Below are 11,839 nucleotides of genomic sequence, written 5' to 3'. Positions count from 1 at the left end.
AATAATAACTGCAAACATTATAATATTAAATATAATATTAAATATAATATTAAATTAAACATTTTCCATGTCTTTGGTTGGCTCAGCATATCTTCAGAATGCATGGGCCGATTCAAACCATTCAAACATCAAAAGATTCAGCTCATTCAGGACATGTCAATAATAATTGCAATTCAAATGGCCTTCTGTTACCATGGTGACAGACTGATGCTACTTGATGTTACATGATGTTGCCATGCATCCAAAAAGATTCAGCTCATTCAGGACATTTGGGGAAACCGTCAATAATAATTGCAAATATTATATTAAAGATATTAAACATTTTCCATGTCTTCTGCAAAATGCTACTTCTCCTACAAATTACAAGATAGAGAAACCATTTCTGCTGTTACCATGGTGACAGCAGAGTTTGTTTGCAACCAAACTCTTGTTCTTCTTTTCTTTATTATTATTATTATTATTATTATTTTTCTGTACTTTTTTGGCTCAGCATATCTTCAGAATGCATGTGCCGATTCAAACCATTCAAACATCAAAAGATTCAGCTCATTCAGGACATGTCAATAATAATTGCAATTCAAATGGCCGGGGACTTTTGAGGTCTCCTCTTCTGTTACCATGGTGACAGACTGATGCTACTTGATGTTACATGATGTTGCCATGCATCCAAAAAGATTCAGCTCATTCAGGACATTTGGGGAAACCTTCAATAATAATTGCAAATATTATAATATTAAAGATATTAAACATTTTCCATGTCTTCTGCAAAATGCTACTCCTCCTACAAATTACAAGATAGAGAAACCATTTCTGCTGTTACCATGGTGACAGCAGAGTTTGTTTTTTGGTAAAAACAAACTTGCTGTGGCAACCAAACTTGCATTTTCTTCAGGAAATGCAAGTAATTCTTTATGCATTTGACCAGGTTGGTTTACAGTCTGCAATCTCACCACTAGTATATTATTGTTGTAATTTTTTTTTGTTTAATTTTTGTCTTGTGTTGAAATTGATAACTACTTGAAAAGGCCATTCGGATTCTTTGTTTCAAGTCTATGTTGTTGTTTGTCTGCAAAGTCCATAATATAAGGTACCATCAAAACACAAATCTTCTCTGTCTCTGTCTCCCTCCAGTAGACTTCCTAACTTCCTGGGCTATCAATAATAACTAGCATATTTGCTACACACCAAAAGTCCATGATAAAATATATTTATTTTCTATTTTAAGAAATAATATTGATTGATGTATTGATTAATACAAATGAGATGATATTACACATTCAGTAGCGTGTATTACACGCAGTGCAGCCATACGATAATGAAGCATCTGATGCTGAGGTGAAATTTTGATTAGGGTCCCATAAAGGCTTGGGCCAGCCCTGCGCTTATGCCTTGGGCCGGCCTGCCAAAGAGTGCAGGAGTGGTGGACCCTCTGGCAGAGGAGATTATGATGAGGTGAGGCCACTGCTGGAGGCTAGGGTTGACCGTGGCCTCCAGCAGAGACTTTGGAACATCTTTTCCTCTACTGCCCCACCATCGTCATTTTCCTGAGGAGGCTCAGAGACCTGCTGGAGGCCAGGGCAAATGGCTGCTGGGATCACGAGGAGGAGTGGAAACTCTTCACTGTTCGGGGAAAAAAACAAAAACAAGAACGGACAAACAATGAGGAACACTACAGGACTTTTTGCAAAACACGCAGTATACACATCAAGAAATACATATTTAATGTTTGTTTTTCATTTTGTAAATATTTTAAGACTATTTTGATAATAAAAGATTAAAAAAAATGAGCAGCAGAGATGCGCTGGAGCGACGGGTGGGCCTCACAAAACTGTCATCATTGATGACACTCTCTACATTTTGGGAGTTGGTGCAGAGGCTAATGTCATCAAGACTGGAGCCCAAAGACAGCACCTCATCGTCTACCCCCCTCATGACCACAGCCCACTTCTGGAGATTCCTCCCTTGCCGGGACCACACGTATTTGCCCATACAGCTCTCTATCTAACTTTGTTAACAACGTAATACTAGCTGCCGAGGTACAGTGGTGGTGGTATGCAGAGGTATGCAGAGTTTTTCACATTTACTGCCTCACCTTCAGACTTAGCTCCTTCCCAGATAAAGTCTCTAGTCCTCCTAGATGTTAGTGTAGCAATTTGTTTGCCTCTTAACCTAATAACTTGCTGGTTAACAGTAATTGGCTGTAAGGTCTGTCAATCAAGCTAACTTGACCAATGTGTGTTGCCTCCTGTACACATGTATAGCATCAGAGAGAGAGAGAGAGAGAGTCTTCTCTACCGCTCTGTGGGATCAATCATTCTCTTTCACAGATGTCATTCTGTGTACATCGGCTGTTTAGTTCCGTTATGTCTCCAAAAACTGTGGGGGATGAAATCTGATTGTAGAAAAAGTGTGGGTGTTACACCCCCCCACATCCCCCACAGCTGCTACGCCCATGCCAGTAATAATCAAATATCCATTAAAGGTAAAAAAAAAAAAACTAGTCCTGCACATGGCCCAGATGCAGTTTCTGGTCATTAACTGACCATTAACCAATGAGAGGAATTTTAGCCATGTGAGGTCCTGCGAGATCCACCCACAGAGTTCCTGAACACATAAAACTCAGATTCCCAACCAGAATAGTAGCAGAACTGAAGAAGCCACTTGGGGGAGTGGCGAAACATATTCAACAATCAAATCAAACAATCCTTGAGTCCAAGTGCCTCGATTTAATCTCTTGGAAATGAGTGAGTGTTAGAAAGCCCACTGTGACTGTTATTACCTTATTTACTGAGTTTCTTTCAGTATTAGTTTGTTTCCTTGTAAGTTTAAGTTTTACATGTCCGACGTTCATGAACGCACCATAGCAGCTCTGACATTGTTGAACGCATCGTTCTAAAGCGTAAGTTCAGTCATGAAGACTCTATTCCACATCATCCACCTCTTCTCTCTTTCCCTCTCCCTCTTCACCATCCTCGCACTCTCTTTCACTGCACTGCACTCCGTCTAGTGACCTCCCACATAGTCAGGTGTTTAATAGATGGCACCTCCCTCACCTATCAGCTGTCGATCCGTCCCTCTCCTGCCCAATCATAGCGTAGCGAATCCGGCAACCCTCCTCCACCCCAAGCACCTCCCCATCCTTGCAGTTCAAGGCCTCCCCTCTCCTGATCTGCTGCTTCTACACCACCACCAGGTCTAGACCCGGGGGGGTCTTCTGATCAGCAGCCTCTCCGCTTGAGCTTTCCCCCCTTTCGGACATGGTCCTCACGACGGGGTCTAGGACACCAATGCACATTTATTATACAATTATTGTATTAATACATTCTTTCTAGGCTTGTGCAAAATCGTATTGTGTGCAATTAATCGTCCTCGATTAATATTTGCCACTTATCGATTTCGGCGATTAGTGATCGCCGTAATCTTTATTTACGGACTCCACAGCAAGATAGGAAACATTACAACAGCGAAATCTCCTCCAGCAGATATTGCCAAGAATCCGCCATACGTTTAGTCATTGTGCTGCTTACGACCAAACTATGCGCTGAAAGAACGTAATGAAGGTTGATTTGCACAGATATACATTTAAATGTGAAATTGTCCAGTTTGTTTGTTTGTAATATTTTTTCTGCTGCTGTTCTACAGTCTGAGTGAAAACATGCACTAGTGTGGGACATATTCCAGTCACAGGTTCATTTGCACAGATACATTTTTAACTTGAAATAATCACTGATGTGACTTTTCTGAACTTATTTGTCCTGTTTAATGTTAAAGTTGATATGCACTGCTTTGTGACCTTAAGATAAGAACATTTGAAGGACAAAGTTACTTTAAATGTTTGCTTCATTATTATTTTGAATCAGTTTGTGCATCTGTTATCAATACATATTTCCATGGCTGGTTTGGGCCTAATCACTACTCACCAGTTTAACCTGTTAGAATGAAGGAGTTAACTTGACTGATGATTTGTCGGTATCATGCTAGAACACTGTGCCAATTTAGAGTCAAAAACATGTAAGTGCAATTGTCATCAATTAATCGTCAATATCGCCCAACCCTAATTCTTTCTCATTCAGTTCGCTGAGTCTCTCATGATTGAACTGAGTGTTGTCTCCAGTGGATGATTATAAGTTCTTAATCATCGTGTTTCTCCCTGGTTTATTGCTGTGCATAGATGCCATGAGATAAATGACATTAACTGCCGTTTTGTGCTATTATTGTGCATTAGCTAATGCTATCTTGTATTATTATGTTGGTACGCTAACTAATAGCTAACTAGCTAATATGCGCGATACGTGAGCTTTGTGTGAGAGGATGTGTTTACGTTTCATGATTTGTGTTACATATTTGAGTGCTGAATACAATTACTTGCAATTTTGTTTATTGAATATGTTTTTCCTTTGTTGTTATTACAGACCACAGTAAAATAAATCAGCCTTTAACAGGACATCTGCATCCTAGTTCTTTAACTTGAACTCACCCACACCTTGCCGCTCTAAACCACCACACTCCTGGAGACAACCCAATACTCTCCTTTTTAGTGAGATTCCAAACACTCTAATCCCATTCAGTCCAAAACTGTTTGTTTTAGGAGAAGATTCCATTTTAACAGAACAAGGCAGGTACATTAAGAGTTGGATCCATACTAGTGTCATGAAGACAATCATAAAGTCAAGGAAGACAAATCATTCTTGAAACATGGAAAAAAGGAGCACCATCAGTTCAGGAGTGGGCCACAGAGATGGCCAAAGTTGCTGCCTTTGAAAACATGTTAGGATGTGCATTGTATTTAAAGAAATGGAATAAATACTTGTGTTATTTGCAGGGGAATGTGGACATGAATCCTTAGTGGGATGATGAGTAACATTTATGTACTGTGTATGTGAAGATGAATGTTGGACATGCTGAGGGGGTCTTGTTTTTGTGGCTTTGATGTGGCTACCCGAAGTGGGCACTCATCAAAGCCACAAAAACAAGACCCCCCAACAACAAGAAGAAGGACAACACCAGGCGGAGAAAGAACATCTCCATTCCATATGTGTCAGGAGTATCAGAGAAACTCCGCAGGATCTTCAACAACCATGACATCCCGGTCCATTTCAAACCTATGACAACACTGAGACAGAGACTGGTTCACCCGAAGGATAAGATTCCCAGGGAGAAACACAGCAATGTGATATATGCAGTCCAGTGCAGTGAGGAATGCTCCGATCTGTACATTGGAGAAACTAAACAACCACTCCACAGAAGAATGGCTCAGCACAGGAGAGCCACCTCTTCAGGACAAGACTCAGCTGTTCACCTCCACCTCAAAGACAAAGGACACTCCTTTGAGGACAACAACGTTCACATTTTAGACAGGGAGGAAAGGTGGTATGAAAGAGGAGTCAAGGAAGCCATCTATGTTAAGCTGGAAAAACCTTCCCTTAACAGAGGTGGTGGCCTCAGACATCATCTTTCTACCACATACAATGCAGTGATTCCATCCATTCCCAGGAAGTTTGCACATACTCACAGTAAGAACAAAGGGCTGTCAACCAGTCCCCCTCCGACAGTTTCATAGTCGTTAGCCAGTCGTTAGACACACCTGGCCCAGTCAGCCAGAACATCACAGGTAAGTATGGAAACATTTAGTGCTATTGTTTGTAAGTTTTTCTAAAGTTTTACCCAGACCCACCCATTGAGGTCTGTAACCACATATAAACCATGTTTCCCCACCAAACAGTTAGAACTGATGAAGCTGCTTGGATGAGCAGCGAAACGTCTTCTAGAAAACTCTACAAGTCCAGACGCCTTGCTTCAACCTTCTCTATTTATTTTTGGGTATTAATTTGCACGTTTATTTAATGTAAATTTGTTATTGATTAGTTTACTTTGTTTAATTATTATTGTTATTTAGCGTCACTAGGTAGACCAGTATGCACCTGGGTGGGCAAATGGTTTTTTACCAGCACAGGAGAGACAGCAGGGAAAGGTTTGTCTGGTTGTCTGCCTGAATATGGACAAAATAAACCTGCCATCAAAATGATTTTAAAATGGACATTGAGTTTTTCCTACCTGCGTAAACCAAATACCCACGGTGCACAGAAGTGATTGTTTGATGTTTGATTAAGTTGATAGTTTTTGTTTAGTTAAAGTTTCAAATGCTGAGTGACTATATAGTCACTACACTAAAGTAGCCCTTGAATTGAAGATAGGATTATTCATTGTTGGATCCGCCGGATTGTCGCGGAATTTGGATGAATAAATCAAATTTTGTTGGAAGACAGCTGACTACTGTCGAAATGTCTGATATCACAGAAAAGGAGCAGTCTGTTGTGGCATAAAAGACACAGAAGTTTCATCCAAAAGAGTTGTCAAGTATACAAGTACGGGCTTGTGTTATCAGCTGAAAATGCATCAAGGTAAAAGAAGTGCAAAGTTTAAACAAGCTAAAGGACTGTTGGAAGACATTAATGCCTTGATTGAAGCTAATTCAAATGTTAATACGGTGAAGGCTGTGTTCGCTAAAATTTACGCATTGCTGTCAAGACGCAAGCGTAAGTGATGAAGCTTTTATGGCCTTACCTGTACCGCCAGATGAAGTCGCCAAACAAAAGAAATAGTTTGAGGAGAAAATGAAGACTTATAATAATTTTGCTGAAAACATAGTGTTGGCTGGCTGAATCAGGTCAATGTGTGCAAGCAAATGCAGGCACTGATTTTCAGAGCTCTGTGGATGATATAAACCCCGAGGACAGCACCTCAAATATATCATGAAAGAAATCTAAAACCAGCAAGGAAAATTCCCAGATTTCACCCGCATCAACAACATCATCTGCACGTTTAAAGGCTGAGGCAGACAAGGCAGGACTGATGGAGCGTATAGCTGCACTACAGAAAAAAACATGATATTAAAGAGCAGGAGCAGAGGTTAAAAAGAGCAAAGGAACAATTGGTGTTGGAGACGGAGCTGGCCATGGCAAAGCTCAATGTACTGAATGAGCATCAGAACCGGTACCCCCCCAAGGCTATGTACTTTCCCCTCTGCTCTTCTTCCTGTACACTCCACCTCCACTCCACAGACTGGTGGCTGCACCTCCAGCCACTAGTCTATCAAGCTGATTAAGTTTGCCGATGACACCACCCTCATTGGACTCATCTCAGACTGGGACAAGTCTGCCTAGGAGGGAGGTGGACCGTCTGGTGTCCTGGTGTGCTGACAACAACCTGGAGCTGAATGCCCAGAAGACAGTGGAGATGACTGTAGACTTTCAGAAAGTGCCAGCTCCATCACTCCCCTCACCCTGACAGACACCCCCATCTCCACAGTGGACTCTTTATGCTTCCTGGGTACCACCATCACTCAGGACCTCAAGTGGGAGCTCACCATCAGCTCCCTCATCAAAAAGGCCCAGCAGAGGATGTACTTCCTGCGGCAGCTGAGGAAACTCAAGGTGCCAGCCAGAATGATGGTTCAGTTCTACACGGCCATCATTGAGTCCATCCTCACCTCCTCCATCACAGTGTGGTACGCTGGGACCATGGCCAGGGACAGGCACAGACTGACCCTTCTCACCCTGGACATGGACTCTTTGAGCCACTCCCTTCAGGCAGGAGGTTACGGTCCATTCAGACCACTCATGCCACAAGAACAGCTTGTCACTTTAGTATAGTCACTGCATATTGATGACTATTTGCACTGTTTACTTTCATCTTGCACTACTTGCACACTAGTACCACCTCACCGATCCACGTGGTACCTATTACATTATTACACTGTTACACTCGTTCATATAAGGGTCTGTGTTTGCCATTACAACTACCACTCATTTAATGTTCTGTTCATTGTATGTCTGTTATGTCATGTCTGTTATGTCAATTATAGCCTTACTTTTAGTTTACCTTGCTTACTTGACCTTATTTACCTTAATCTTATTTCATGTTAATTATTGTATGTTTTTATGTATGCACCAATCACTAAGGCAAATTTCTTATATGGCAATAAACACATTCTGATTCTGATGATCCATCTCGATTTTTTTCAAAATGCTCTGATGGCATGAACTCTTATTTTGAAAGGAGAAATGGCAAAGGTGCATCTAATTTAGATCCCTGCATGGATGTTTTTGTGCCAGAGCGCATTTCAGTTCCAGCACCAGACTCTATCAAAATATACCCACCAGTGGTTAAGCCAAAACAAAGATCTCAAAATAAAGAGATGTGTTGGAACTCGGATGAAATTGTTCAAGGAAATATAAATCAAACCTTGCACTCTTCAGATAAAGATGACAATGTTAATTTGCAAGCCACACAGCCTGTTCGTGTAACTCAGCGGGATATGAACATTCATTTTCTAATGCCAATCTCCAACATCATACAAAGCAAAGGTGTGCCATCTCAGCCTTACGCACAAACGGATTATTCAAACAGCCTTGTGGATATAATGCAAAAGCAAAATGACATTACTGCTATGTTGGTCCAGCAAAACATAAGCTCCACTTTGCCACCAAGAAGTATTCCTGTGTTTGATGGAGATCCTCTCCAGTATAGGTCTTTTATTAGAGCTTTTGAAAGTGGAGTGGAACAAGACAACCAACTGGAGCGACTGCCTGCACTTTCTCGAACAGTACACCAGGGGGCAGTGAAGGATCTTGTACACACCTAACTCCAGAGCAGGGATACTTGAGGGCAAAAGGTCTTTTGGAAGAACATTTTGGAGATGAGCATGAAATTGCATATGCTTATATAGAAAAAATGAATAGTTGGACCACAATTAAAACTGAGGACATTAAAGCATTGCAGGCTTTTTCTCTGTTTTTCAGAGGATGCTCTAATTTGACAGAGTAGATCACTTACATGAAAGAATTGGATTTGCCATCAAATATGAGAAGCATTGTATAAAAATTGCCATACAAACTAAGAGAAAGATGGAGAGATGTGGCTTGTGAGCTGCAAGAAAGAAGAGGACACAGAGCTTTGTTTACAGATCTTGTTGCTTTCATTGAAAAACCAGTCAAAATTCTGTGTGACCCAGTGTTTGGTAACAAGGGACGTATGGTATTCCACAAGCAAGGCCCCCAATAACGGTCACCTGAAGCCAAAGAAAAGGGGAGGTAGTTTGGCCACCAATTTTGAAGCTGTAGAGAAGAGAGCCTTAATTGAAAATAAGCCCAAGGCTCACAGCTGTCTTTTTTTGTAGGCAAAGCAACCATACCTTGGACAAATGTTCACAGTTTAAACACAGATTAAACCCAGGTCTCCTCAGATTAGATTAGATTAGATTAAAAACCTTTATAAGTCCCACAATGTCTGCCGATACAGACAGCAAATGATAAGTTAAGAAAAGATATATACATTATAAAATAGACTACCAATAAAATATACAATAGAATAGAATAAAAAAAACAGTTTACATATTAACAGTTATGGCACAGGTGAGTGGAGGTAGACGTGGTCTGTAAGAAAACTGTACACAGTGCATCAACAAACTAAATAATTTATTGTACACCTATCAGAAGTGTTTATTATACAGTCTGACAGCAGCAGGAAGGAAAGACCTTCTGTATCTCTCCTTCACACACCAAGGATGCAGCAGTCTGCCACTGAAGCTGCTCTGCAGTCATTGTCCAGCATGGATGTCAGTTTTGCCAGGACCCTCCTGTCACCCACCTCCTGCACTGAGTCCAGAGAGCAGCCCAGGACAGAGCTGGACTTCCTGATGACTCTGTCCAGCTTCTTCCTCTCTCTCTCAGTGATGCTGCTGTTCCAGCTGACCACACTGTACAGGATGACTGATGCCACCACAGAGTCATAAAAGGTCTTCAGGAGTGCCCCTTTCACAGTTCGATGTCCCTGTTACACAGTTGTTCTTTAATAGTGCAGTGTCCTGGTTTGCACCACCTCACGTTCACATACACAGCCAGCCCCCCCTCCTTTTCCCTTACTGCTGTCCGCCCGCAGCAGATGAAAGTTTTCCAGCAGAAGAAAAGAAAGTCAAGAACAATTAGTGTCACAGAAAATGCAGCACTTTAAAGCTACTCAGTGCCATAACAAGATCTTCAGAGGTTAAAATGTTAACCTCTGAAGATCTTGTTATGGCAGAGAAAGCCATCATTCAGTTCAGTCAAAACCAAAGGTTTAAAGCTGAATTGGCTTTGTTAAAGAGTGATTCTCAACATGTCTCCAAGAACAGTCAGCTGTATAAGAAGAGAATAGAATAGAATAGAGTTTATTTGTCACATGGTCAAGTACAAACATACTGGTACACAGCGAAATTACGTAAGCGAAATTTCGCTCCCCGAAAGTTAGATTGCAGTTGCATTTGCGATACATACAAAATCAGCACAAACATAATGATATTAACAGTACACGTGGTAACGTGATGGAATTTTTTCATGGACACCGAGGATGAGGGAAGAAAACCACAGATACGGAGGCAGCTGTTTTAGGTCAGGGCAGGGTTAGGGAGGGGAGTGTATGCGCGTCAGTTCCATGGGAGTGTATGCGATAGTGAGACTGAGACCGGCGGACAGTACATCAGTTGTCCTTGAAGGGAGATAGGAAGTTGCACAGGAGTCAGATAGGAGCACAGCTGCTGTACTATTCTTCAGGGCCGGGAGGGGGGGCAGAAAAAACAGCCAAGAAAATCATACAGCAATTTCGATCAGTGATTAACTTGCCCAGATCAGTAATCAAGCTGGACCCGGTGTTGAAAGATGGAATTCTGCGGGTTGGTGGCCGACTGAAGAGAGATTCACATCGGCTGAGTCCAAGCATCCAGCCATCTTGGCTAAAGATCAGCATGTGTCCAAGTTGCTCCTCCGTCCCATTCACCAAAGGCTTTGACATGAGGACGGAATCACATGCTGTCCAGATTGAGACAAAAGTATTGGATTGTGAATGCAAATTCTGCTGCTAGAAAGGTTATATCTGACTGTGTTGTTTGCAGACGCAACAGAGGAAAGCTGCTGGAACAGAAGATGGCAGATTTGCCTTAAGAAAAAGTGATTCCAGATAAAGCACCTTTTACAGATATGGGAGTTGAGTATTTTGGCCCCGTTGATGTAAAAAGAGGCATGGAGTCCTGTTTACCTGTCTTACCGGCCGTGCGGTTCACTTGGAGTTGGCATACACTCTGGATGCAGATTCCTGTATTAATGCAGTGAGGAGTGATTTATCTGCAGACGGGGTCCAGTGTCTTCTATCTGGTCAGATAATGGCACAAATTTTGTTGGAGCCAGTCGGGAGCTGAAGGAAGGTCTGTCTGCATTAAATCATGGCAAAATCCAAAAGGCTTTGATCCAGGATGGCATAAACTGGCACTTCAATACACCTGCAGCTTCCCATCAAGGTGGCATTTGGGAACGGTTGAATTGGTCAGTTAAAAGCATTCTCACGTCTGTGCTTAAACAGCAGATCTTGGATGATGAGGGCCTTTAGACTGTGTTCTGTAAAGTGGAAGCAGTATTAAATGATAGACCCATCACACATGTCTCAGAGGACCCAGTGGCCCTGGAAGCTCTCATACCAAATCATGTTTTGATATTGAAGGGCAAACCAGTCCTGCCACCAGGACTCTTCAACAAACATGATCTGTACATCAAGAGATGATGGAGACAGGTTCAGTATATGGCAGATTTGTTCTGGAAGAGGGGGGGTTAGGTTGGTAACAGTAAAGTGACATGATAAGTTAATATTGATTCACAGAACACAGACAGAAGGAGGAAGCACAGCGACAATGGACAGTTTAGATGAGCAGCTGGCAAACAGCCCCTGGAAGGAGAAACACGGTGCACAGAGGAGAGTCTGTCCACAAGGTGGCGATAAAAACTAACCCCAGTATTGATCACAGCGTTACAGT

The sequence above is a fragment of the Parambassis ranga genome, chromosome 1, assembly GCF_900634625.1.
Source record: "Parambassis ranga chromosome 1, fParRan2.1, whole genome shotgun sequence".
Classification (NCBI taxonomy): domain Eukaryota; kingdom Metazoa; phylum Chordata; class Actinopteri; family Ambassidae; genus Parambassis; species Parambassis ranga.
The sequence above is the reverse complement of the archived record's forward strand: the minus strand, read 5'-3'. Positions refer to the sequence as shown.